Below are 23,836 nucleotides of genomic sequence, written 5' to 3'. Positions count from 1 at the left end.
CACGTTTACCTGGAGTGCGCTAGGTTGCAGCCCCGATTCCGGCTCCTCCTGGATATCTGGTTACATTTTTAGTTGCACTTTTCCCCTCACCTTCTTCTCTACGCACTCCCTACCCGTGGCCCCACAAAGTCACGGGACCTCCTGGTCAACCTCCTCCTAGCCCTGGCTAAAACGACCATCTATAAAACCAGGGAGAGGAGGTTGGCCGATGGGGTCTCCTGGGACCATGGGGCCTGTTTCCGATCCTCCATCCGCTCATGCATCCGGGCAGAGTTCCTCTGGGCGGCGTCTGCTGGCTCCCTTGACGCCTTTGAGGAGCAGTGGGTGCTGTCCAGGGTTCTCTGCTTGGTGTCCCCGTCAGGTTCCCTTTGACCGCACTCCCGTGCCTGTTCTTTTATTAGTTGTCCTCCAGAATTATTTGGCTTCCAGGTCTTGTGGATCCTCCCTTTAGGCTGGGGGGATCCTTTAGTAGTGGGCGGGCTAAATAGGACCATTAGCAGTTGCTGATATATATGGTCATTCTTATGTGCTGACTTGTCCTAATTTGCTCAAACTTGACAGTGGTGTGGGCTGGAAACGTAAAGTGTTCGGCTTCCAAACGACCCTGCCTGGACTCATGTTGGTGGGATGCAGGACACTCTTAATTTCATTAGGGTTCGCCTTCAATATACTTCTATGCTGGTGTGATCTCGGACAGCTCATCCACTCAGCAGGCAGGTACAGGCAGCAATCCGCTTGTCCTGTTGCCTTGACTGAGAAAGGTTCTGATCAAAGGGAGTGTAGATTCCAGCCAGTTCCCAGGGTAATATCTCACTGAAGAGGAAAGGGCTTGTTCAGAAAGATTCTGAAATCTGTGGGGTAAAGGTGAGCCAGATGGGTTTGTCTCCATGCAGCTATATGTCATTCTCTGGGGGCGGGGTAGAAAGGAGAGAGAAGTATTTTGGATTTCCTATTGCCCTTACTGCGGGCCATCTATGCTCACCTGACATTTGTCCTGGCAGAAGCAGTTTCTCTCTATTTATTACAGGACCCAAATAGGGCTGCCATCACACAGAGGCATTAGTGGTGGTAGAGGTGAGAAGAAGGCCAAGAATTCCTTTCCCTCCCCCAAACGCTCCTATGCACGTGGAAGCCGTAATGTTGCTGCTGCCTAAATACCCCGATGGAAAATGGGTAGGGGCAGAAGGCCCTGCCAGCTGCCCTGAGCACCCCCGAGCAGCCAGGCACTGTGTGGAGTGTTTGCTGCTACACCTGTTCTGCACTGGTGAGGGCAACCCTCACTCCCCAGTGCTCGTGGTGGCCCCAGGGCTTCCACCAGCACAAACACCGCTCCTACCACCACTGCTTGAAGATGTACCATCTTCTCGTCCTTCACACTATTGCTCAAGCTTTAGAGACATAACTAAGCCTGCACATGATCTCTACAAAACATGACACAGGTTGATTATAACTGTTGCTACCGAGGATCTCGAACTCAGACAAACCTTAGTGGGGAGGCAGAGAGCTCTATTGAAAAGCTGACGTGGTGGTTTTGGTGAGGTGAATGGCTCTTTAGAGATTCAGGCTTCTCCCACGAACAAATGAGCCAGTGAAGAAGCCTAGCAAAATAAACAAACTTACCCTGCTATTTACATTGGGAGGATAATTGATGCTGAATCCTGCAGCTGACAGAACAGGATATAAACAAGTATTGCACAGAACAAATATATTTCACTGCAGTGGAGAGAGAGAGAGAGAGAGAGTGAGTGAGTGTGTGTGTGCGTAAAAATACAGGGGGAGGACCAATGAGGGGTGAGACTGTCAGGGCGAAAATGGGCTGTATGGCACCATAGAAAAACACTGAAAAATGTTTCACAACTATTTTATTAGATTTAACTCACGTTTTAAAAATCATCACACAAATTAAAGTTGGCTATACAAGCCTACTGAGAAGCACTATGTCCACATCCTTCTTGGTGTCTTGTTGTAATTTTGCACAACTCGGTTAATGAACTTCTCAAATGCAGTGCATTGATTTTTGGTGGCTTCTCATGTGTCAGATACTTCCAGTCCTTCATGATATGCTCATGATCAGGCAGGAGGCGACTTCTTTCAGAACACAAAATTCTATTCAATGAGGGAAACGAACACTCAACTGGAGCTGTTGTGACTGGCGGTAGAAAGATGAATTCCTACTTCTTTCATCCCAGGAAACAGAGCACAAAAATTGGGTCGAACCATTAGTGATGATAAAGAAGAAGTTGAAATCAAATCTTCATTCATTCGTTGTATGATATTCCACTCTGTGTTCAAATTTTCTATTCTGTCCTGTCACATGGCAGCCCCATTGTTGGTAGTGCCTCACTCCCCTCAACTGTTTGTGTTTTATAAAAGACTGGCAGCTGTAAAAGCTACGTAGAGGTTGATGGAATCCAAAAGCTGTTGTAGAGATGTAAGAATCAAGTCAGTGTACTTCACTTCTTGTCTTCTTCATTTAAGGAGTTAATATAAGTGCCCTAATTAGTCAACTTCTGAACTGAAGTCTTTGCTTCTTCCAGAATGTTTTCAATGGATAGCTCTCGGATTGATCCAAGTGTAGCTTCCATTGCTGGACAAAGATCTACTACTGTTATAGCAGATGCCTGGATGACATTGTTTAATGATCCAAGTGGTTTCAACAGTAGACTTACAAGAGAGAGAATGGCAATAGTCTTCTCTGAACTTAGTAGCAAAAGTAGTTCACCAGCCTCACTACTTAGATCTGTCCCATCTCCGTAGATACTTTCCAAAGTCAATAATAATGGTTGCAATAATTTGAAGACAACAGCCAAGGATTGCTCATGAGAAAGCCAGAGGGTTTTCCCAGGTTGGACTAATTTGAATGTCTGTCCCAATGTATCTATGTTTTCCGAGATGTTCAGTCCTTTTGGACTCTTGCTGAAAAAGAGTATAAATGAAGACATTACATTTATAGCTTTTTAAATGCCTTTTGAAGATTCTACAGCTTTTACTAGTTGGAGTAGATGGCCTCTGCAGTGTGTATAGGAGAGATTAGGGTTACACTCTTCTCTGAGCAAAGCTTGTACTCCACCATGTCTTCCAGAGAAGTTTGCAGCTCCATCAAATGCACAAGCAGCCATCTGTTTGGGGTTCAACTGAAAAACATTTAACTCTTCTAAGATGTGGATTTTAGCGATGCAGCCGACGTGTCTTCTATACCCTGAACATCTAGAAATTCATCTACTGGCCTACCACTGATATCAAGATAACATAGGCAGTGACTTAATAACTTGACACCCATTAGCATCAGTGCATTCATCAGCCGCATATGCACATTTTCTGAATGCGGTGAGCGTTCTTCACTTTTTCAACTACCGAGTCTTTCACTGTTGCACCGCATGCTTCTAATCAGTCAGTTGAGTTTCTTGCAGAAAGACAGTGAACACTTGCTGGTCTTGGTCAGAACAAGTGTCCAGCTTCCAGATTAACAAATGACAGTGCACTTAACATTGGCCTCCAGTTTGTAGTGTAAGGTATCTCTTGCTTAAAGAGAAAGTATGATGTGACAGCCATGTTTGTTCACACAAACTATGTTGTGTCTCCAGCATTCTGAACAGCCTTATTAAGTACTTCTAAAATTAGCTTTGACAATGACTGGCTTATAAGGCTTTCTGCATGTTGATGCAGTCCAGAGGATTGATGTTTTGCAGCCTTTTCAAATAGTTTGTCAGCATTGGCTTTGCTGATCAGTCTGGCCAACCAAGCTCCTGCACTTTTACAAGATAAATCCATGGTATGCGCACATCTTGAATACTGCATGCAGTTCTGGTCACCCCATCTCAAAAAAGATATATTGGAGTTGGAAAAGGTACAGAGAAGGGCAACTAAAATGATTAGGCTATCAAGGCCGATTCCCCACTCTGGCACTTCGAGTGCAGAAGGTGGGGGCCCGCAAGGATTCTAAAAATTAATACTGGCCACTCCAGGCTTGTATTAAACTCCCAAGGTTACAGCTTCTCTCTGACCTTGGATGAGTAGATGCTGCCACCACCCAAGTGCAAAACTTGGAACTCAGGAAGGCGCACTTGGGAATTCCTTCCTGTGGGGTACCCTCAAGCCCTTTCACCCCCTTCCGGGGAAGAGCTGAGAAAGAAAACAAAGGAAATCAGCTGTTGCCCCCAGCTAATTAAACAACATGCACAAACAACCCCAATCCTGTTCTTAAAAAAGGCAATTTTATTAAAAACAAAAAGAAAGAAAATACATCTGGACCTTAGGCTCTTGCTAGATTTAAAAACCCACTTACGAAAATCAAACATCAAGAATAACCTTCTTGAGGTCCAGCTTAAAGGTTACAAGCAAAACAAAAGCACCTGGGGTTAGCAGAGAGGAGTTCACAAGCTCTACAGAAATAAAGGAAATAACCCGAATCGCGTCTTTCTAGACATCCCCTGATCTACTTACCCAAAAGAGGGTTCAAATAAGTAGTTCTAGGTATGATCTGATGATTTCCATACCTGGCAAAAAGCTTCTCGTAGCATTGCTGCTCTGGAGAACAACCACAGACCAAAGGGGAAGTCCCCCTCCCCCCATTTTAAAAAGTTCTAGCCTTCCCATTGGCTAGGGTTACCATTCGTCCGGATTTACCCGGACATGTCCTCCTTTTTGTGTTAAAAATAGCATCCGGGGGGGAATTTGTAAATCACTCAAAATGTCCGGGATTTCCCCCCCATGCAGAGCGAGGCGCGGCTGGGAGGGCTGCAGGAAAGTCAGCCGCTCGCATGGGGTTCTGGCAGCCAGAGCCCTTCCCCCGCAGCTTGCCGGGCTGGACTCCGGAGCAGCTGTAGAGCTCCTCCCCCCATTCTGAGCCGGCCGGCCTGCCAGGCCGTTTGCATCGGGCCTCGGCCGCTCCTCCTCCCCTGCAGCCCAGCGCCCCGCTCCGGCAGCACTGCGCGGGGGCAGGGACCGGGTTGTGTGTTGCGCTGGGGAGCGCAGCCACGTGTCCGGCTCCGCACAGAGCCCAACACCATGTTCTGAGCGGCAGGGTAAGGGGGCCAGGGGGCAGGAGAAGGGGCAGGGAGATTTTGGAGGGGGCAGTCAAGAGACGGGGGGGGGTCGGGAGTTCGGGGGGGGGCTTTTTGGGGGGTGGAGAAGGTTTTGGGCAGTCAGGGTACAGGTAGGGGGTAGGGTCCTGGGGGGCAGTTTGGGGGGGGTCTCAGGAGGGAGCAGTTAGGGGACAAGGAACAGGGAGGCTTAGGTAGGGGGTGGGGTTCTGGAGGGCAGTTAAGAGCAGGGGTCCTAGGAGGGGGCAGTCAGGGGACAAGGAGCGGGGGGGGTGTTTGGGAGTTCGGGGGGGGGGGGCTGTCAGGGGGCAGGGGTGGGAAGAGGGATCAGAGCAGTCAGGGGACAGGGAGCAGAGGGGTTTAGATGGGTCGGGAGTTCTGGGGGGGGCTGTCAGGGGGTGGGGAGTGGTTGGATGGGGCGTGGGAGTCCCAGGGGTCTGTCTGGGGGTGGGGGGGTGGATAAGGGTTGGGGCAGTCAGGGGACAGGTAGGGGGTAGGGTCCTAGGGGGCCAGTTAGGATGGGGGGCAGGTCTCAGGAGGGGGCAGTCAGGGGACAAGAGGCAGGGAGGCTTAGGTACGGGGTGGAGTCTTGGGGGGCAGTTAGGGGCAGGGGTCCCAGGAGGGGGCAGTCAGAGGACAAGGAACGGGGGGAGGGTTTGGGGTTCTGAGGGGGGCGGGAAGTGGGAGGGGCAGGGGCGGGGCTAGGACAGGACGGGGGCGGGGCTCCTCCCGTCCTCTTTTTTGCTTGCTGAAATATGGTAACCCTACCATTGGCTCTGTTGGTCAGGTGCCCACTCCCTTTCTTTTACCTAGGCAGGGAGACTTTTTAACCCTTTACAGGTAAATCAAGCAGAGAATAGCCACCAAGAGGGACTTTATAGCTAACTGGCTGGCTGGGTGTTCATAAAAGGAGAAAAGGGAGCTCTACTCTCCCCCCCCCCCCGCCCTTCATTTAGCACATAGGCATATGGAACAGCTTCCATATCAGGAGAGTTTAAAAAGATTGGGGGACTTTCCGGCTTAGACAAGAGACTACTAATGGGGGGGGGGGGGTTATGATAGATCTTTATTAATGATCTGGATGATGGGATGGATTGCACCCTCAGCATGTCCGCAGATGACACTAAGCTGGGGGGGGGAGAGGTAGATACACTGGAGGGTAGGGATACGGGCCAGAGTGACCTAAACAAATTGGAGGATTGGGCCAAAGGAAATCTGATGAGGTTTAACAAGGACAAATGCAGAGACCTGCACTTAGGACGGAAGAATCCCATGTACTGCTACAGGCTGGGGACCGACTGGCTAAGCAGCAGTTCTGCAGAAAAGGACCTGGGGATTACAGTGGACGAGAAGCTGGATACGAGTCGCAGTGTGCCCTCATTGCCAGAAGGCTAATGGCCTATTGGCCTGCATTAGTAGGAGCATCGCCGCCAGATCGAGGGAAGCGATTATTCCCCTCTATTCGGCACTGGTGAGACCAAATCTGCGTCCAGTTTTGGACCCCCCACTACAGAAAGGATGTGAACAAATTGGAGAGAGTCCAGCGGAGGGCAACGAAAATGATTTGGGGGCTGGGGCAGATTTACCATGAAACAGACAGGGGGCCCCAGAGCCAGGCACTCGGGCAGCTTAGCACCGGCACACCCCCTGCGGGAGGTGGAGGGGGCTGCTCCACAGGAGTGGGGCTGTGGGGGTAGAAGCTGTGTAGAGCAGGGAAGGAGGCTCACCCGCAGGGGAGCAGGTGGGAGATGCGGGTGGCGAGAGCGCTGTGAACACGGCCGGAGGACTCAGGAGGACACAGGGCAGCCAGCCGGAGAGAAGTGGTGCTTTGAAGGGGAAACTGCCGCTTCTCTCTGGCTGCGTGGCTGCCCTGTGTCCTCCAGCCCCTGCTCCCAAGGCTGGATTCAGAAAGGGGGCGAGGCTTTAGGGGCTGCAGCCTAGGTCTCTGGGGCCCACTTAGCCCTGGGCTGCAGCCCCTAAAGCCCTTGCGTTACGGCCCTGCCTGGCGGCGGGAAGGGGGGGTAGGGGAGGCGGCTCCGAGAATTGCGACCAATGGGAGCTGCGGGGGTGGTGCCTGCAGGGCAAGCACAGGGCCACGAGGGGCCACCTGAACTCCCCGCACCTGCATCCCCCGCACCAAACGGGAGCTGCTCCAGGTAAGCGCTCCGCACCCCAACCCCCTGCCCCAGCCCTGAGCCCTGTCCCGCACCCTAACTCCTGGTCAGACCCTCCCCATCCCTAGCCTGTTCCTGCACCTTAACTCCCACCCAGACCCTGCACCCCCACCCCACTCCCACACCCTAACTCCCTCCAAGACCCTGCACCCCCAGCCCTGAGCCCCAGGAGGAGAATGCAGGAAAAAAAATGAAAAACAGGGGGAGGCAGATGAGAGAATGCTCCCCCTGTCGGGGGTGTGTGTGTGTGTGCAAAATGAAGCTGAGCACAGGGCCCCACTAACTCTAAATCCACTACTGGGCTGGGGCACATGATTTATGAAGAGAGGCTGAAGGAATTGGGCTTATTTAGTCTGCAGAAGAGTGAGGGGGGATTTGATAGCTGCTTTCAACTACCTGAGGGGGGATTCCAAAGAGGATGGAGCTCGGCTGTTCCCAGTGGTGGCAGATGACAGAACAAGGAGCAATGGTCTCAAGTTGCAGTGGGGGAGGTCTAGGTTGGATATTAGGAAACACGATGTCACTAGGAGGGTGGTGAAGCACTGGAATGGGTTCCCTAGGGAGGTGGTGGAATCTTCCTTAGAGGTTTTTAAGGCCCGGCTTGACAAAGCCCTGGCTGGGATGGTTTAATGGGTGTTGGTCCTGCTCCAAGCAGGGGGTTGGACTAGAACCTCCTGAGGTCTCTTCCTACCCTAATCTTCTTTGAACACTGTTGTAACTAGTTCATCACGGGGGGGGGGGGGGAGAGGGGGGTGTAGGGAAGACCCAGATTCACTGAATTAAGTCTCCTGCTGCAGCACCTCAGTAGGTTACATCGAAGAGGAGCTGCAGTGACTACGCATTCGGATGCCTGTGCCTTTAAGAGCCCAGCCCTGGAAAGCCCAGTCTGTAGGAGGGGAAATAAAAAAGCCCCTCTGCTCCCCCACCCTATTTTTTGCAAACACGGGTGTTTCAGTCCACTGGGGTAACTGCTACCCCCTCTGCCCCTGCCAGGTTCTGTCCTCTGGCACCCTCTGCCAGCGCCTCACCCCTGGGCTTAACTCCACCTCCTCCCCCCCATCCCTGATTTTCCCTTTAGCCCCTCTCCTAACCCTGCCTCCAGCGGTTTGACCTCCCCCCCCCCCCCCATCAGTCAATTTCCACCCCCTGCTCAGACCCTGGCCACCACCCCCTCTTCGATTTGCCCCTTTTTAACCCCTGTAAAAAGCAGTCCACAGAACCTTACTGCTAATTAGGGCAGGGTGAAGGGCAGTGGCTTCAGAAGATGTTACTGAGCATGCTCAGTACATCCTAAGTCGCATATTCCCACCTAGAGCAGGTTTCAGAGGGGGAGCCATGTTAGTCTGTATCAGCAAAAACAAGGAGGAGCCCTTGAGGCATCTCTTAGAGACGAACACATTTATTTGGGCAGAAGCTTTCGTGGGCTAAACCCCACTTCCTCAGATGCATGCAGTGGAAAATACTACCTGGAGCAGTTTCCTGTACCACATCCAATTCCCTGCAAAACACAACAGTCACGGCTGCAGACACCCCCGCACTGCTCCACAGTTCAATGCAACTGCAGCAGCCCCTGCAGTGTGGGTCGCTGAGCACCCCCCCAGCAGGCAGGCTCAGCGCCTGAGCTCAGCGGGAGAGATGCAACCCCCTCCCCCCAAGGCAGCAGAGGGAAAGCAGCCCCCCTAATCTCAGTGCAGCAAAACGGGGTGTCTCCCCCCTCCAAGAACCTACTGCAACAAACTCACCAGCTCTGGTGGGAAAGGAGCCTTTGCAGGAGAAGCGAGGCAAATACACCATCTGCAGGTCCGCTGAGCCAGGAGCCGAAGAAAAGCAACTCCTACTCCTTTATCCTATGATGCAAACAACTCCCCTCCCCATCTCCCTCCCCCAGCCCCGCCTCCCCCTCTCCCGCCCCCTCTCCTTTGCTAAGCCCCAGTCAGCTCCCTCCAGCCCGACTGAGGTCCACACAACAAATCTCCATGCATCCTCCATTCCCCTGCCCCCAGCATCCCTCTTGCACAGACCCCCCACCCCCTGCAACTGCCCCCTCCCTCCCTCATGCCAGGGGCTCTGTGTGCCCCCCAGATCCTTCATGTCCCCTAGATCAGGGTCTCCCATTCTCCCCCCAGCCCAGGGGCGTTGTCTGCCACCCTCACAATCCCCCTGAATTGCAGGTTTCAGAGCGGTAGCCGTGTTAGTCCGTGTCAGCAAAAGCAAGGCGGAGTCCTTGAGGCACCTCTTAAAGACTAACACATTTATTTGGTCATAAGCTTTTGTGGGCTAAACCCCACTTCATCATGCTCTAAGGTGCCACAAGGACTCCTTGTTGTTTTTGCTGTATTGCAGGGACTCTATGACCCCTCCCCACTCCAACGATAGCAGCTCTAGGTCACCCCCCCTCCCATTGCCAGGGTCTCTGTTCACCCCCATTCCTACCCCCATCTGTGTGCCTGTCCATGCCAGGGGCTCTGTGTGTCCCCCATGTCCCCCTCCTCCATACCACTCTCTCCCCTTCTCACTATCATGGCAGGTGCTCTGGGTGCAGTCCATTCCTCCTTCCCCTACAGGGCAGGTTCTCTGTGCATCCCCCCCCCCAGCACGGTTGCAAAGATCAGCTTCCAAAAAGTCCCCCAGCAGACACAGTGAGGGCTGCCTGAGTTTGCAGAGAGCCTGCTCCAGAAGGCCTCTGGAGGCTCATAACAGCAGGCACCTGAGCACCGCTGTTAGGAGTACGATGTTCTGGGGAAGCCCCCAAAACAATCCAGCACAGGGCTCTTCTGGGATGCTCGCAGCTGGTCCCCCTGTCCTTATACAGAGCCCTCTGCAGGGGTTTAAAAAAACACCCCTCCTCCCCCTTGATGGCGTGATGCATGTGGAAGACCAATTGTAGGAGGGTTGGGGGTGGGCAGGGTTCCCACTGCCCCTGGTCTTCGCTCTGATCAGGGCCTCCCTGCCCACTGCACCCTGTTTTTGAGCAGGCTGGGTCTGGTGCAGAAGGTGGGGAACGCTACTCCAGCAGGGGGCTCTGTGATGGGGAATGACCCACCATGTCAACAGGGACCCATAGAAAACTCACTGGAGGGGACACAGTTCATCGCTGATGTAGGTCAAGCTGTACTCCAAGTGAGAGAGTGCGGCATGATAAGTGTCTGCCTGTGATATGTATAGGCAGCAGCCTGTCGCACCGAAAAGGGCCCTCTGTGGGCCTCAGTTTCCTCCGACTTACACCAGTAGAAATCAGGTTTTTCTGGTTTCCCCCTCAGATCAGTAGGGTTCTATCTATAGGGTTCCCCTTATCGGAGTATCTGAACACCTCGCAATCTTAATAATAATAATAATACCTAGCTTGTACCTGGCGCTTTTCATAAAATAGATCTCCTAGCACATTACAAAGGAGGGCAGAAACATTAGTGCCATTTCACAGATGGGGAAACTGAGGAATGGGGAAAGCAATTTACCAACGCTCACCCAGCAGCAGAGTTTGGAATAGAACTGAAAATAGCCCACTGTAATTAATTACCCTTGTTACAGTTGGTATGGCAACACCCATTTTTCATGTCCTCTGTGTATATGTATCTTCCTACTGTATTTCCCACTGCATGCATCTGATGAAGTGGGTTTTAGCCCACGAAAGCTTATGCTCAAATAAATTTATTAGTCTCTAAGGTGCCACAAGTACTCCTGTTCTTTTTGCTGATACAGTAATGTTATAGTAAGGTTATAGGTTATAATTTCATGTATATAGTTATGAGGCTGAACATGTAGCCTCATGGCTTAAAGCAAGCCCATGCAAAAACTCTCCAAGAACAGAGAGGCAGTTCTAGGAGGTTCCTAGAGTTGTTTCTGGGACTGGAGATATTGGCTAGTATCATTCGGTTGCACAATCCAAGCGGCTTACATGCCAGAGGCTGTGTGTGAACAGCCCAGGAGTGGGGTTCTCACAGCAGAGCAGGGTAAGGCTTGGAGTGGCCTAGCAGATCACCGTCTAGACAACACCAGAAGGGAATCTCATACTGTGGTATAAGAATTTACAGACTAGACTAGAGGGGGGGATTATTGGGGTCCCAGGGAAGTACAGATAGACACACAGCAATAACCCGAAAGCACCTCCACTGTAAGGAGAGAAAACAGATGCAGCAGCCCATGCTCCCCTCCTCAAGAAGCAGATGAGATCAAGCAAAACCAGGGCTGTGCTCCTCCTTCAAGTGGGTGGAGCTGGGCACCACAGGGCGGCTTGGTTTTTATTTTATTACAGCTGGGGAGAGGGGAATTCCAGGCCCCTCTCTCATGCCCAGTGGCCTTGAAATGTGACCAGGGCAGATCTGCTCTAGGAATTATTTGGGGGCGGTTCTCTGACCTCTGTCATTCAGGCAGGCAGACTAGATGACCACAAACGGTCTAGTTATTATGGAGTCCTGCCTTGAATGACACACGCCCATTGGCCGCGCGTCACACAAACTAGTTCCTAGACAGCAGCATGCGGTTGAGCAATTACTTACTGGCTGGCGGGTCCATTCTTGGCTTTGAGCAGAGCAGCAGGGAGTGTGGTCTAATGGTTAGAGAAGTGGTTTCACCCCAGGCATCTGGCCTACTGCCTCCAATAGTGCTACGGCCACTTTACACGATCTGTTTGGGAGGGAATACACAGCAGCTGTCTAAATACATAAGAGACCAGCTGGGGCCCCTCCCAGCCCTGTGATTTCCCCGCACGCTGATCACTGTTAGTTTGCTACACTCTGTCTGTTCTCTGATACTCATACACCAACCCTACCCCGAGTCCAATCAGGGGACAGTATGCTAATGACAGCCAATCACCACGCAGCTGTCTAGGGGCTGGTGTTGCCTTGCTTGGAATATGGGGAGTTCAGAGCACTCCTGGCTGCTCGTGCTCAGAGAGGGGGAGATGGCTGAGGGGGGTCATCTGCAGGGGCTGCTGCACAGAAAGGGGGGTCTTCAAGCACGTACGCTGTGAACTTCCTTTGTAGCAGTGCCTTGAGAGGGTCTTGCTCCCCCGAATGGCTGGTCTGTGTTCAGAGAGGAGAAGCAAACAGCTCTGGGAGAGCTAGGAGGGAAATGAGTCTCAGAGCTCCGAGGGGGTGCGGGTGCTGCTGTCTATGACCTTCCATCTTTCCAAGAGCAGCCTTTGACAGTGCATCCTGCACCCAGGCTTTTCCCGGCCTCTAAGCCTCAGTGAAAGGCGATCTCTAAACTCAGGGTTTCTCATGCAGTTCCACCTGCTTGCAGGGGTGCTTCCCTGCTGGCCAGCAAGGCAGCTTCTCAGCGAGGACTGGAACTAGAAGAAAACCCCTGCTTTTGGACAGGGCCGCCCAGAGGATTCAGGCGGCCTGGGGTCTTCGGTGGCGGGCGGGTCCCGGGGTGGAAGGACCCCCCGCCGCCGAATTGCCGCCGAAGACCCGGAGCGGAAGACGCTCCAGGGGCCCGGGCCCCGCAAGAGTTTTCTGGGGCTCCCGAAGCGAGTGAAGGACCCCGAAAAACTCTCGTGGGGGCCCCTGCTTGCCCCACTTGCCCCCCCCAGGCGGCCCTGATTTTGGATGAGATTGGCATCTAGTGCAGTGATTAGAGCTGCAGGGGGCACTGGGAATCAGGACTCCTGGGTTCTGTCCCTGGCTCTGGGCGTGGGGTGGGTTAGAACAAGAGGGGGAGACACACAGATGACCCGGAAAGCCATCTTGGTCTGAAAAACGCTGCCCCAGCGGTGGGTTGGATTCAGGAAGCCCCTGTGCTGTGGAACTACCCATAGAGTGCAGCCAGATCGGTGTTTAGGGACACTGGTGCCTGCTGGGGGTACAGCTCTGCACAACCAATCAGATCGGGACCCAAGTGAGCAAAGTTACTTATGTGACCCGGTCAGGGCTGGCTCCAGGCACCAGCCTAGCAAGCAGGTGCCTGGGGCGGCCAATGAAGAGGGGGCGGCACACCTGGCCCTTCGGTGGCAATTCGGCGGCGGGGCCGTCACTCCCTCTGGAAGCAAAGGACCTGCCGCTGAATTGCCACCATAGAATGAAGCGGCGGTAGAGCTGCCCCTGATCGTGATCACGGCTTTTTTTTTTTTTTTTTTTTGCTGCTTGGGGCGGCAAAAATGCTAGAGCGGGCCCTGGACCTGGTGTTTACAGGGGGAGCTTGTACAGATGCCAATCACCCTCAAAATGGGTAAAACTGAAAGGTAGCTGCTCTCTATCTCATGATTTCTTGGACTCATTTTGCGGTTTCCTTTGTACACATGTGTCAATTTCACTTGTCCCTGGCCACTGTTGGAGAGGGAAGTTTTAGAGAAGCTAGTGTGTGATGATCTGTGAGCCCTGCAAATCCACGGATAATCCGCTTTATATCTGCAGATGTCTACATCCTCGGATGTGGTTGTGTTGTTTACCATCTTTGTGGACCAGATGTGGATCCGAATTTTTGTATCCGTGCAGATCTCTAGCAGGGAGCTAGGGCGCCGCTGCAGATACCTATAAAAGGTGGAGTGCGGGTCGGATACAAGTTAATTATCACGGATGCGGATCCAAATTTTTGAATCCGCTCAGGGCTCTAATGATCCGTCTCTATTTCAACCTAGTCCAGTGTCCCTCTGAACAACCTCCTGGTCTCCAAAACCTGGTTCTCTTCCAGCGTGTGTGTGGGGGGATCCGTCTGGGTTTGTTTTACAATCCAGCCTATTGCAATTTAAAAGAATGAGGAGTACTGGTGGCAACTTAAAGGCTAACAAATGTATTTGGGCATAAGCTTTCCAATGCTTACCACTCTGAAACCTATTTCAATTGTCCCTCTTCTTTTCTTTCTCCCAACTCGGATGTAGCCGGTCCTTTAACCAGGCCCCTAGCTCCAGCCAATGGAGTTGGATTAAAGGTCATGACGTGTGTCTGTACAGTTTCCCGGGAAATACAAGCCTCTAAGAAAATTCCAGCCAGATCTTTCTTGGGTCCCTCTGGATGACTGCAGGGTGCGGACAGGTGGCAGGTGAGCGTAGGGTGACCAGATCGCAAGAGTGAAATATCAGGACACATTGGGCGAGCGGGGCAGGGGGAGGGGAGGGGACGACAATGACAGACACAGGTGCACAGAGCCATGAGAGGGGGCCCTAGGAAGCTGTGAGAGGGGTTGTACGGCCCCTGCTGCAGCCCGCACTACAAGCCACAGGGCAAGGATACAGAGATAAAATAACCTCTCTACTCCTGCTTGAGATTCCCCTATTTAGGCATCTGGTCACCCTATTTCTGTAGACATTTCCCCAGGTTTTTTTGTAAAAATCAAAACTGAACTGCCCCAGAAATTCTGTCGTGTGGAATCATCATGAAACTCGCATGGCTCCAACCCTGCCGATGAACCTTTAGATCCACTGCAAGGACTTCTGCCACTTGAGCTAATGGAGTAAGTGATGGCAGAGGCAGTAGGTCGTCATCCTATATGTGATAGATCAGCTCTATAGGGCGATGAGACACTATTTTTGCCATTGGGTTTCACAGCTATCTGCTGACAGAAGAGGAACTGTGAAACTCAGGAATCCTGGGTCTATTCCAGGCTCCTGAACGGAGAGGTCTCTAGTAGTCAAAGATCCTTCTTCCCCGTCCCCTCCAGTCTATGTCTATCCTATTGCTGTCTAACCCGCCTCAGCTCCTCATCTGATTTCAACTGCTCCCCACTACCGCTCTGGATTCCTTGTCCCAGTTTCCTGGTCCTGTCTCACTCTCCTCTCTCCCCGCCCCCATCCCTCAGATGGGATGTTCGTTCTAGACTGGCAAAATTATAAGGCTTCCCAACATTTCAACACTTCCCATTCTAAATTTTTGGTTGCTTAACTATAGGCTAGCTCTGCCTACAACAAAGCATATTCAGAACCTCTGATTAAAGGGATTATAAGTGTAGCAACCTCCATCATAGCTAGTCACCAAAGATTGAACCCGAGCCATCCAGACTTAAAAGCATGAGTTTCTACTACTTGAGTTCAAGCTATAACTCTCTTAGCTGGTAGCTATACAGTTATCCTCTAAAAATCCACCAGAGGAGGGCACAAAACACAGGTTGGACAGTGAATTACAAAAGTGCCAAATATTATTATTAGACCTGCAATACTTTTCACAATGAACATCAGCGCGGGATAAACTGGGAGTTTAAGAATATTTGGAAAACAATTTTAGAATAACATTCAGTGCTGTGGTTTAAAAGAAAAAAAACCTGTTAAAACTCATAACTTCGCAGCAATCAGTGTTTGAAAAAAAAATAACTGCTAGGAGCTCTGGGATACAAGTTAAGAATGTTGAAACAGGAAGATGTTCTGCTTAGTTACCACTTGGGCAAGGCGGCGTGCTATGGAATACTTGCAAGATTTCACTGTAATGTTTTACAATATATAGCAGCGCAATGCTGATTCCATTGATATTGTTGAGCAATTCAGGCTGATTTTATTTCAGCCACATCTTAATAGTTTTGAATACTATAGATCACAATTTTCAGCTCAGTTGGTCTGAACATGCAGAGCTTTAAAACTGCTATGCTCTAAACTGTATATTAACTACAATTTGATAAACCTGCATGTCCGAGAACTGTGTGCCACTACTACTAGACAGTGGCACAAGGCAATTCAGTGTGAATCACAGAAATGTAGGACTGGAAGGGACATCAATAGGTCATCTAGTCAAACCCCTGCACTGAGGCAGGACTGAGTAATAACAACTAGAGTCTAGACCATCCTTGACAGGTGTTTGTCTAACCTCTTAAAAAACTCCAATGACTGCTATTCCATAACCTCTCTAGGTAATTTGTCCAGTGCTTAACTACCTCTACAGTTAGGAAGTTTTTCCTAATCTCTAACCTAAATCTCCCTTGCTACAATTTAAGCCCACTGCTTCTTTTTCCTGCATATCCTGAGTGGGACGGGGGTGGGTCCAGGCAGTGGGATTGGGGGGAGGGAGGTCGAGGGAGTCGGTGGGTGTGTGGGGATGGACCAGGAGAAGCAGGGTGGAGGAACTGAGGGGGACAGGACTGGGGGAGTCGGAGGGGACTGGGGGGGGGAGTAGGGTAGGAGCTGAGGGGAGCATGAATGGGACAGGGTAGAGAGAGCTGTGTAGAGTGGGGTGGGGGAGACCATGGGCCTGGGCTGGGGAGGGTTGGGGAGAGGGACAGGATCTGGAGGGGATGAAACAGAGGGGAGCAGGACTGGAATGGGGGGAAGTTGAGGGGGTGGGATGACGGGGGAGGCTGAAGAAGAGATTTGGGGTAGGGCAAGGCTGAGGGCAGTGGGTTGGGGGGAGCAGGGGGACTGTGGGGGAGGCTGTTGGAGCGGGGGCAGGGACTGAGGGCAGTGGGTTCGGGATGGGAGGTACAGGGGGGACTGCGGGGGAGGCTGAGGGAACAGGGTCAGGTGGGGGCTGAGGGCAGTGGGTGGGGTGAGATGATCGGGGGAGGGGAGGGACTATGGGGGAGGCAGAGGGAACAGGGTCAGGGGGGCTGAGGGCAGTGGATTGAGTGTGGGGGGCACAGGGGGGACTGTGGGGGAGGCAAAGGGAACAGGGTCAGGGGGGCTGAGGGCAGTGGATTGAGGGTGGGGGGCACAGGGGGGACTGTGGGGGAGGCAGAGGGAACAGGGTCAGGGGGGCTGAGGGCAGTGGATTGAGGGTGGGGGGCACAGGGGGGACTGTGGGGGAGGCAGAGGGAACAGGTTCAGGGGGGCTGAGGGCAGTGGATTGAGGGTGGGGGGCACAGGGGGGACTGCGGGGGAGGCAGAGGGAACAGGGTCGGGGGGGCTGAGGGCAGTGGATTGAGGGTGGGGGGCACAGGGGACACTGCGGGGGAGGCTGCGGGAACAGGGTCCGGGGGGGGGCTCAGGGCAGTGGGTCTGAGGGGAGCCCCCCCCCCCAGAGGGACCTGCCAGGGGGCCAGGTGAGCCCAGCAGTGCTTACCTGGAGCGGCTCCCAGGAGACATCCACAGGCAGGTCCCTCCCAGTCCCTCTGGCCCCTTCCTAGGGTCGGGTGGAGGGAGGGGGAGAGGGCGGGGCTCGCTGCCGGAGTCTACAAGCCCCGCCCCAGCACGCAGCGGAGCGAGGTCTCCTCGCTGCCTGGCTGTGGGTCGGGGCCGGGCCGGGGCTGCGCTGCGCTCTGTGTACTCGATGTGGCTTTTAGGGAGGTGATTACATGAGACAAGAATCCAGGCCTCCAAATCCTGGCCCTTAATTCTTAGTGGGTGGAGCTGAATTGGGATTGCAGCTTCAGATCTCTATCAATAACAGGGTGCATCTCACAGCAGATCTGCCCTTCCCTTCCGCAGCTCCCAGGGGTGCTGGGCTGAGGGATGAGTCTGTGGGGGAACCCAGGGCTGGAGTGGCAGGAGCAGTTTGTTGCCCTTTCCATGGAGCGTATTGCACCCATCCCATTCACAATATGGCAGTCCTGGGTCCACTATACCCAGCTCTGCTGGTGCCCTATAGTTCTTGTAGCTCTGGGCTCCCCTCCTCACCCAGTGGCCCTCAATCCCAATCAGAGCTCCGCCAATTCCCCTTAATCCTGACCCATGTTCCCTCTGCTATTCCAGACCCAGGCTCTGCCCCCCACCTGCTCCGCGGATGCCCCTGTGTCCTGACTTTCAGTCCCCACTTCTTACTTCAAGCCCTGGGCTTCCCTGAACTTTGCTTATGCCCCTCAACCCTGACCCCCAGTCCCCACAGCTGTTCCAGCCCAGCTCTGCCAGTGGCCCTCAGTCCTGACCTGCAGCCCTCTGCCATCCATGCCCTGAGCTCTTCTGGTGCCCCTCCATCCCCACCTGCAGCCTTCTGCTGTCCCAGCCCTGAGCTACCCCGCCCGTAGCCAGCATTGGCGCTACTCCTGCTTCCAGACCTGCAACACACCCGCTGACTTCCACTGCTTCCTTTCCAGGTGAAATCACCAGCTTCCACAAAAGCAGTTTAGGATCCACTTGTCACTAATACACCTTTTCCCTCTAGGGCTCGGAGACTGTCCCCTCTATACCCTGTCTGTGCCTGAAGGCTCCTCTGGGCATGTTGAAATTACCATACCGAAGGATATATCTACTTTGTGTAAGATGCAAACCACCACCTCTGCCTCCTCTGACTGCTCGTAACTACATCATGGCTTTAAATAAAGGAACCCCAAAGTACTACAACAGCACATACCGGGGCCGGATCGCTCTATCAGACCAACTCCTCTTTACTGTGACGAATGCACGTGAATGGATGGCCGGAGAATACCAAGTCGTTAGTGTCCTTTATGAAACCTGCATGGCTCATATCAATCTGACGGTGCCTAAGTTTCCCAGGTGCCTTGAGGTTTATGGCCAGTTGGACTCCGGTTCAGTCTCATTCACAGCCTCTCCCCCCTCCATCCGATGTGCGGAAGTGGTGTGTAATTCCCGGGGATGTCGTTCAGAGCCGCATAGTTCTCCTGCCTAGGCGTCCCTCGGGATGCTTTCTTGGGGGTAGATGAGTCGAGTGGATAAGGCGCTGGATTGGGACTTTGAAGACCTGGCTTGAATTCAAAGCTCTTCCTGATTTGCTGGGTGACCGTGGGCAAGTTGCCGCCTCCGTGCCTCAGTTTCCCCATCTGTACAATGGGGAGGATGATACTGACCTCCTCTGTAAAGTGCTTGGAGGTCTATGGGTGAGAAGTGCTGTAGAAGTACTCAGTGTTGTTTATGACTCCTGCTGGGCCTCTGTTTCTCCTCCCATGTTAGGGAGGAAGGAGGGCCTTGTGCTTGGTCTGCTGGCTCGGGACTCAGGAGACACAGGGCCAATTCCCAGCTCTGCCACAGACTGTCTGAGTGACCTTGGGCAAGTCACTTAGCCCCAGATTTGTAAAGGTATTTACGCACAGTGTCGCAGCCCCTAACTGATTTAGAAACTTAACTCTTTCAAAAGCCATTTGGGCACATGGGAGCTGAAATTCTGCAGTCTGTCAATGGGATCTTTTCTCCTAAGTGCCTCAATCCCTTATGAAAAGAGACATAGGCGCCTAACTCAGTTAGGCGTTGTGACCCTGTGCGCCTCTGTCAGGGGATATAGTATCGTGGCCACCAATCTGCCTCTGTTTCGCCTTCATCAGGACCCCTTTAAGAACTCTCACAGATTCCAGTCACTATGTCCACCCAAAATTGTTGAGCCGCTGTTCACCAGGCTGGCACCGGAGTTTGCCCAAACGCAGAATTCAGCAGTCCCAAAACACACGCAGAGTATTGCACCCATTCCAGCTTGACAGGTCTCCTGATTCCCTTTGAATGGGACGACTCCTGTGATCAGGGCTGGCTTAGCCCTAAGCTCTCCAGCCCAAGAGCAAACCACCCTGGTACAGGGGATAACGGTGCTTCCCCACCATGGGGGGATGTTGGGTGGATAAATACTTTAAAAGGACTATGAGGTGCCCAATACTAAGGTGATGGACAGGAAGGCTAGATCAGAGCCTCGATATTGCATTACTGCTTCCTGCAAGATGCTGTGTATCACAGCCTCCCATCACTGTGGAGTCTTTAAATCAAGACTGGACGACTTTCAGAAAAAAAATGTTCTAGCCACCAGATATGGGCTGGATGCAGGAATCCCTGGGTGAGGTTCTCTGGCCCAGGTTATACAGGAGATCAGATCAGCTGACCTAATGGTGCCTCCTTGCCTTGAAATCTATGCTCTACTGTTTGCCTCCAGGTCCGGTCTCGTTCCCACCACCTATATCGGAGACTCCCTTTGCCAGAGAGGGGGCTGCCAATCCGACTGGAGAGGGAAGTAGCCGAGGGACACTTTCCAACTCTCCAGAGCGGGGTAAGTATTAATGACCTGAATCTCTTTACAGGAGCCTGATAATTTTTTACCCAGAATTTGGGGTGTTTGTGTCTTGATCCCAGTGATCACCTGCAGCCGGGCGCTGCCAGATAATTAGAGCCCTGTGAATATTTTTTAAATAATATTTTGTCTTATTTGGAGGGAATTGTGTGAGATTTCATTTTATCCACATGGTGTGTGGAGGGGAGGTCGGTCCCCTGGGGAAGGTGTGGAAGCAGGGGGAGGCCCTGGGCTGGGCCAGGCCAGGTTGGGCAAGGGAAGGGGCCCGGCTGCCCAGCAAGGGAAGGTTTGGAGCATGAGCCTGCCCTGCACTCACCCTTCAGTGGCAGCTCCTGTCCTATAGGGCCGATCCCACCCCCCCAGCCTGGTTTGGCCTGATCACCCCCATACCTGAGCGGTGATGTGACCCCATGCCCAGGTCACAACACGGGAGGGAGAGCCAGGCCCAGCCCCGTGAGACAGGTGCTGCCACTGCGGGGTGAGTTTTTTACCATGGTGTCTCGTTTTTGGGAATTTCTCAGGGGCTCTCCAGATAATTATTTATCCCCAGTGGAACAGCTTCCCCAGGAGGGACTGAAGGACCCCGCAACAGACTGTCCCTTAGCTAGTGGGTACAGCACGTTCCTGAGAGGTGGGGGACATGGGTTCAAGTCTTTGCTTCTCTCCGTGGGTTTGAGCCTTGGTCTCCCATGTCCTGGGCGAATGCTCTAACCACTAGGCGCCGCCATCTTGTTCTCAAAAAAGGACTGACCCAGCCTAGGTGCCTAACTCCAGGAGAAGGTCCATGGCTGCGAATTGCAAGTGGAGGGAGGCGCCTAGTCACAGCCTTCTCCTCAACATTTCCTACTGGCTACCTTAGGCAGCCCCCCGCCTCGCACGCTGGCTTCTGTGAATCCCTTTCTTAAGGGCCCTGTGAATTGTACAGGGAGCCAGGGTGCCACGCTCTGGGGTGGCAGGGCACTGCAATGCTTAGCTTCCGTCCCCCTTTTGCACCTACCTCTAGGGGCTGTTTTCAAACTCTTCCCACAGCCACGAGGGCTAGAAACCTTCAGTGAGAAACCCAAATGAAAGCGGGGAGTCTCCTCTAATCACAGGACTCCAGGAGCTGGGGATTTAAGAAAAGACCCAAATATCACAAGAGGCGGCAACACAGGGTTACCCTTGCTGTAGTCAGAGTGACTCTAATTACCATGTGTTATTTACCTTGTATGAATCGCCAGGAACCTATGGTGTCAGGTGCTGTACAAACACAATCTTTGTGGCAGAGACCAGCTTGTTGTTCTCAGTAAGGCTCACTCTAAAGTATATATGTGGCCCCCATCATGTTAATATCCGAGCACCTCGTATTCAGCTTCACAACATCCCCTGTGGTAGGGCAGGGTGATTATCCACAATGTGCAGAGAGGGAATTGAATTGAACCCTGGTCTCCCAAGCAAGGGCTCTAACCACTGGGCCACCCTCCTTCTCTTAGGCTAGCTGTGTCTAAACTGACTCTTATCCTCCATTTGCGTTCCAGAGCCAAGGGGCCGCTATGGTGTGTGGGCCTCACTGGTGTTCCTTGCTGCTTTCTTTGCTGTACTTTATGTCTGCTGGACACGTGGGGGAGACGGACCAATAACCCATCATCGTTGCGAAGAGGAAGGGATCTCCGATTCAGCGAACTCACCCGTTTGCATGTTGCCTGTGTCTCGCAGCAGCACGAGGCTGGAACCCAATGGAGGGGCTGCTGAGGAGATCCCACTGAATGGAGAGGTTGTACAGCCTGGAGAACTGACCTATCTGCACCAAGAAGCAGCACTTTAATAGCGTTGAATGGCCGAGGTGCAGGCACCTCCTGTGTGTGTTGCGTGGCTACAATCATCGCACTAGCTGGTGGTTTGAGCCTGGATGTGACTTCTCCCCATGTGAGGCCAGGGATGCCCTTGTGTTTAATGCGTCGGGCTGGGACTTGGGAGATCCGGCTTCAAGTCCTGGTTCTTCCACTGACTCCCTGTCTGACTTCGGGCGAGTCACTCAGTGCTGAATATTCAAGAGCATATTGGGGCTGGGTGTTAGTCCAAAGGCTCATGCAGCTACTGAACTGGGAGCCGAGCTCTTCTAAAATCCGGCCTTCCACCGTCCTGTGCCTGAGTTTCCCCATCTTTAAAATGAGAGACTCCTCTGTGTCGATTGTAAGCACTTTGGGGCAGGGAGTGTGTGTGTGTGCGTGTGTGTGTGTGCGTGTGTGTGCATGTCCCATCAAGCTCCCATCAAGGGATCTGTAGTCTCCCTTGTAACATTAGTAATCATAAGGAAGGCTCAGCAGTCACAGATGCTATGATTTGTTTTTTATTTATGTTTTTTAATGAGACCTCCATGACTTCTTGAAAATTCCAACAATTCACCCCCAGGCGGCGGGGTTTGGGCATCCATGATTTATTGTTAGGGCTCCGTATCTGCCATGGAGGTTGTAGAAGTCACGGATTCCATGACTTCTACAACGGCCGGTGTGGCTGTCCCCAGGGCCGCCATGCAGCTGGCTCTGGAGCTATTTGCTCAGGTGGCCTTGGAGACAGCCGCACCAGCCACTGCTGAAACGGCTCTGCACCCAGCCATACTGGCCACTGCTGGAGTAGCCCTGGGGTCAACTGCACCAGCCGCTGCTCCGGCAGCCCCTGGCAACTGGTGATGCTTCTGGCCCCCCCGGGGTGCTTCCTCCCCACAACAGTGCATTCCCCCCCCAAGATTTAGTCAGGGTATTTATACTGTAGGTCATGGGCCATGAATTTTTGTATACTGCCCGTGACCTGTCCATGACTTTTACTAAAAATACCTGTGCCAAAATTGTAGCCTTGATCACAAGTAAAGGTGATTTTAATGGTTTTTAATCGGTTTTATTACTGTATTTATTTATCTCTGTGCCTTTCTCCCGTCCCTCTTGTCTGCGACAAGACTTCTATTTAGATTGTAAGGTATACAGCAGAGGGAATGTGTCTCATTCATTTTTGCACAGTGAGGCACTGACCTCTGCTGAAGACTTTTGGTGTGACTTCAATACATATACTAATAAAAATCACATCTGTCTGAATATTTGTTTTGTAACCTGTCACGAACCTTCCTGGCTTCTTCAGAAGCTCCCACTAACTGTGGAGTGAGCATTGGCTCTAGCTCTCTGGTGTCCTCAATGCAAACCTCTCCCCTACGTTTGGTCAATCCCCACGCCCCTTTTTTATTTCAGGGCAGAAAATTGGATTAATGCCCAATGAATTTCATCACCACTGAGCAGAGTGAGATCAAATGTCTGCTCGCTACTATGTGTCAGTATTACACACTTACAGTCTGTTAACCAAGGGTAAATCTTCATTTATAGGGCACAATCTTACTGTTTATATATGATCTTCGGGACAGGGAATGTCCCTTACTGTGGGTCTGTGCAGCACCTATCACAGTGGGGCCCTGATCTCAGTTCTAGCTTCTACCCTAATGTGTCTAATTAATAGTAACAACTGAAATACCTAGTTAACTCTTTAAAGTACCATTTGCATCTGCAAAGTCATTTTTAAATGTCTCTTGTATGTTACCAACCCCATATTTTCAGTAGAGCCTATTTTATGCATAAGGGAAATTTTAAGCTGCAATCATGCACTTCCTTTTATTACCCTCAAAACTTTGAGCATTAGGGGCCCATTTTTCAAAGGGCCTTTGCAAAAGTTGTGAGAGCATCCTCTGGTGTACACAGAATTCCCCTGAAGTTTCAAATGGGTATGGGATTCCCCCTCACTTCTTATCCTAAACTCCTGTGTAGTGGTGCTGTGTGGTAGAACAGTGCTCTACCCTGGAAGC

The 23,836-nt window shown here is 52.3% G+C and overlaps 1 protein-coding gene and 1 long non-coding RNA gene across 6 annotated transcripts in view; one reads left to right on the top strand and one right to left on the bottom strand.

Annotated features, from left to right (window-relative positions):
* The window catches only part of LOC101939426 (C-type lectin domain family 2 member B-like), a 32,080-nt gene extending 14,839 nt beyond the window's left edge, over positions 1–17,241 (bottom strand). The window contains exons 1-2 of one of the 5 annotated variants that reach the window (XM_065563159.1): positions 17,134–17,241; positions 11,713–11,839 (exon numbers count right to left, since the gene is read on the bottom strand). The gene's annotated coding sequence lies outside the window, so the exon portion shown is untranslated. Of the gene's footprint in view, positions 1–8,958; positions 9,091–11,712; positions 11,893–17,133 lie in introns of those variants that run through there. The other 4 variants (XM_065563162.1, XM_005312531.5, XM_005312529.5 and 1 more) reach the window with 4 other exon arrangements.
* A 46-nt stretch (positions 17,242–17,287) lies between these two features.
* LOC122172404 (uncharacterized) lies at positions 17,288–23,066 on the top strand. Its single transcript, XR_010591813.1, has 3 exons — positions 17,288–18,844; positions 19,879–19,992; positions 21,531–23,066. It is a non-coding gene; the product is annotated as an uncharacterized LOC122172404 (long non-coding RNA).
* The last annotated feature ends 770 nt before the right edge of the window (positions 23,067–23,836 follow it).

This window comes from Chrysemys picta, chromosome 12 (genome assembly GCF_011386835.1).
Source record: "Chrysemys picta bellii isolate R12L10 chromosome 12, ASM1138683v2, whole genome shotgun sequence".
NCBI classification, from domain to species: Eukaryota; Metazoa; Chordata; order Testudines; family Emydidae; genus Chrysemys; species Chrysemys picta.
This window is presented reverse-complemented; position numbering and strand designations above follow the sequence as displayed.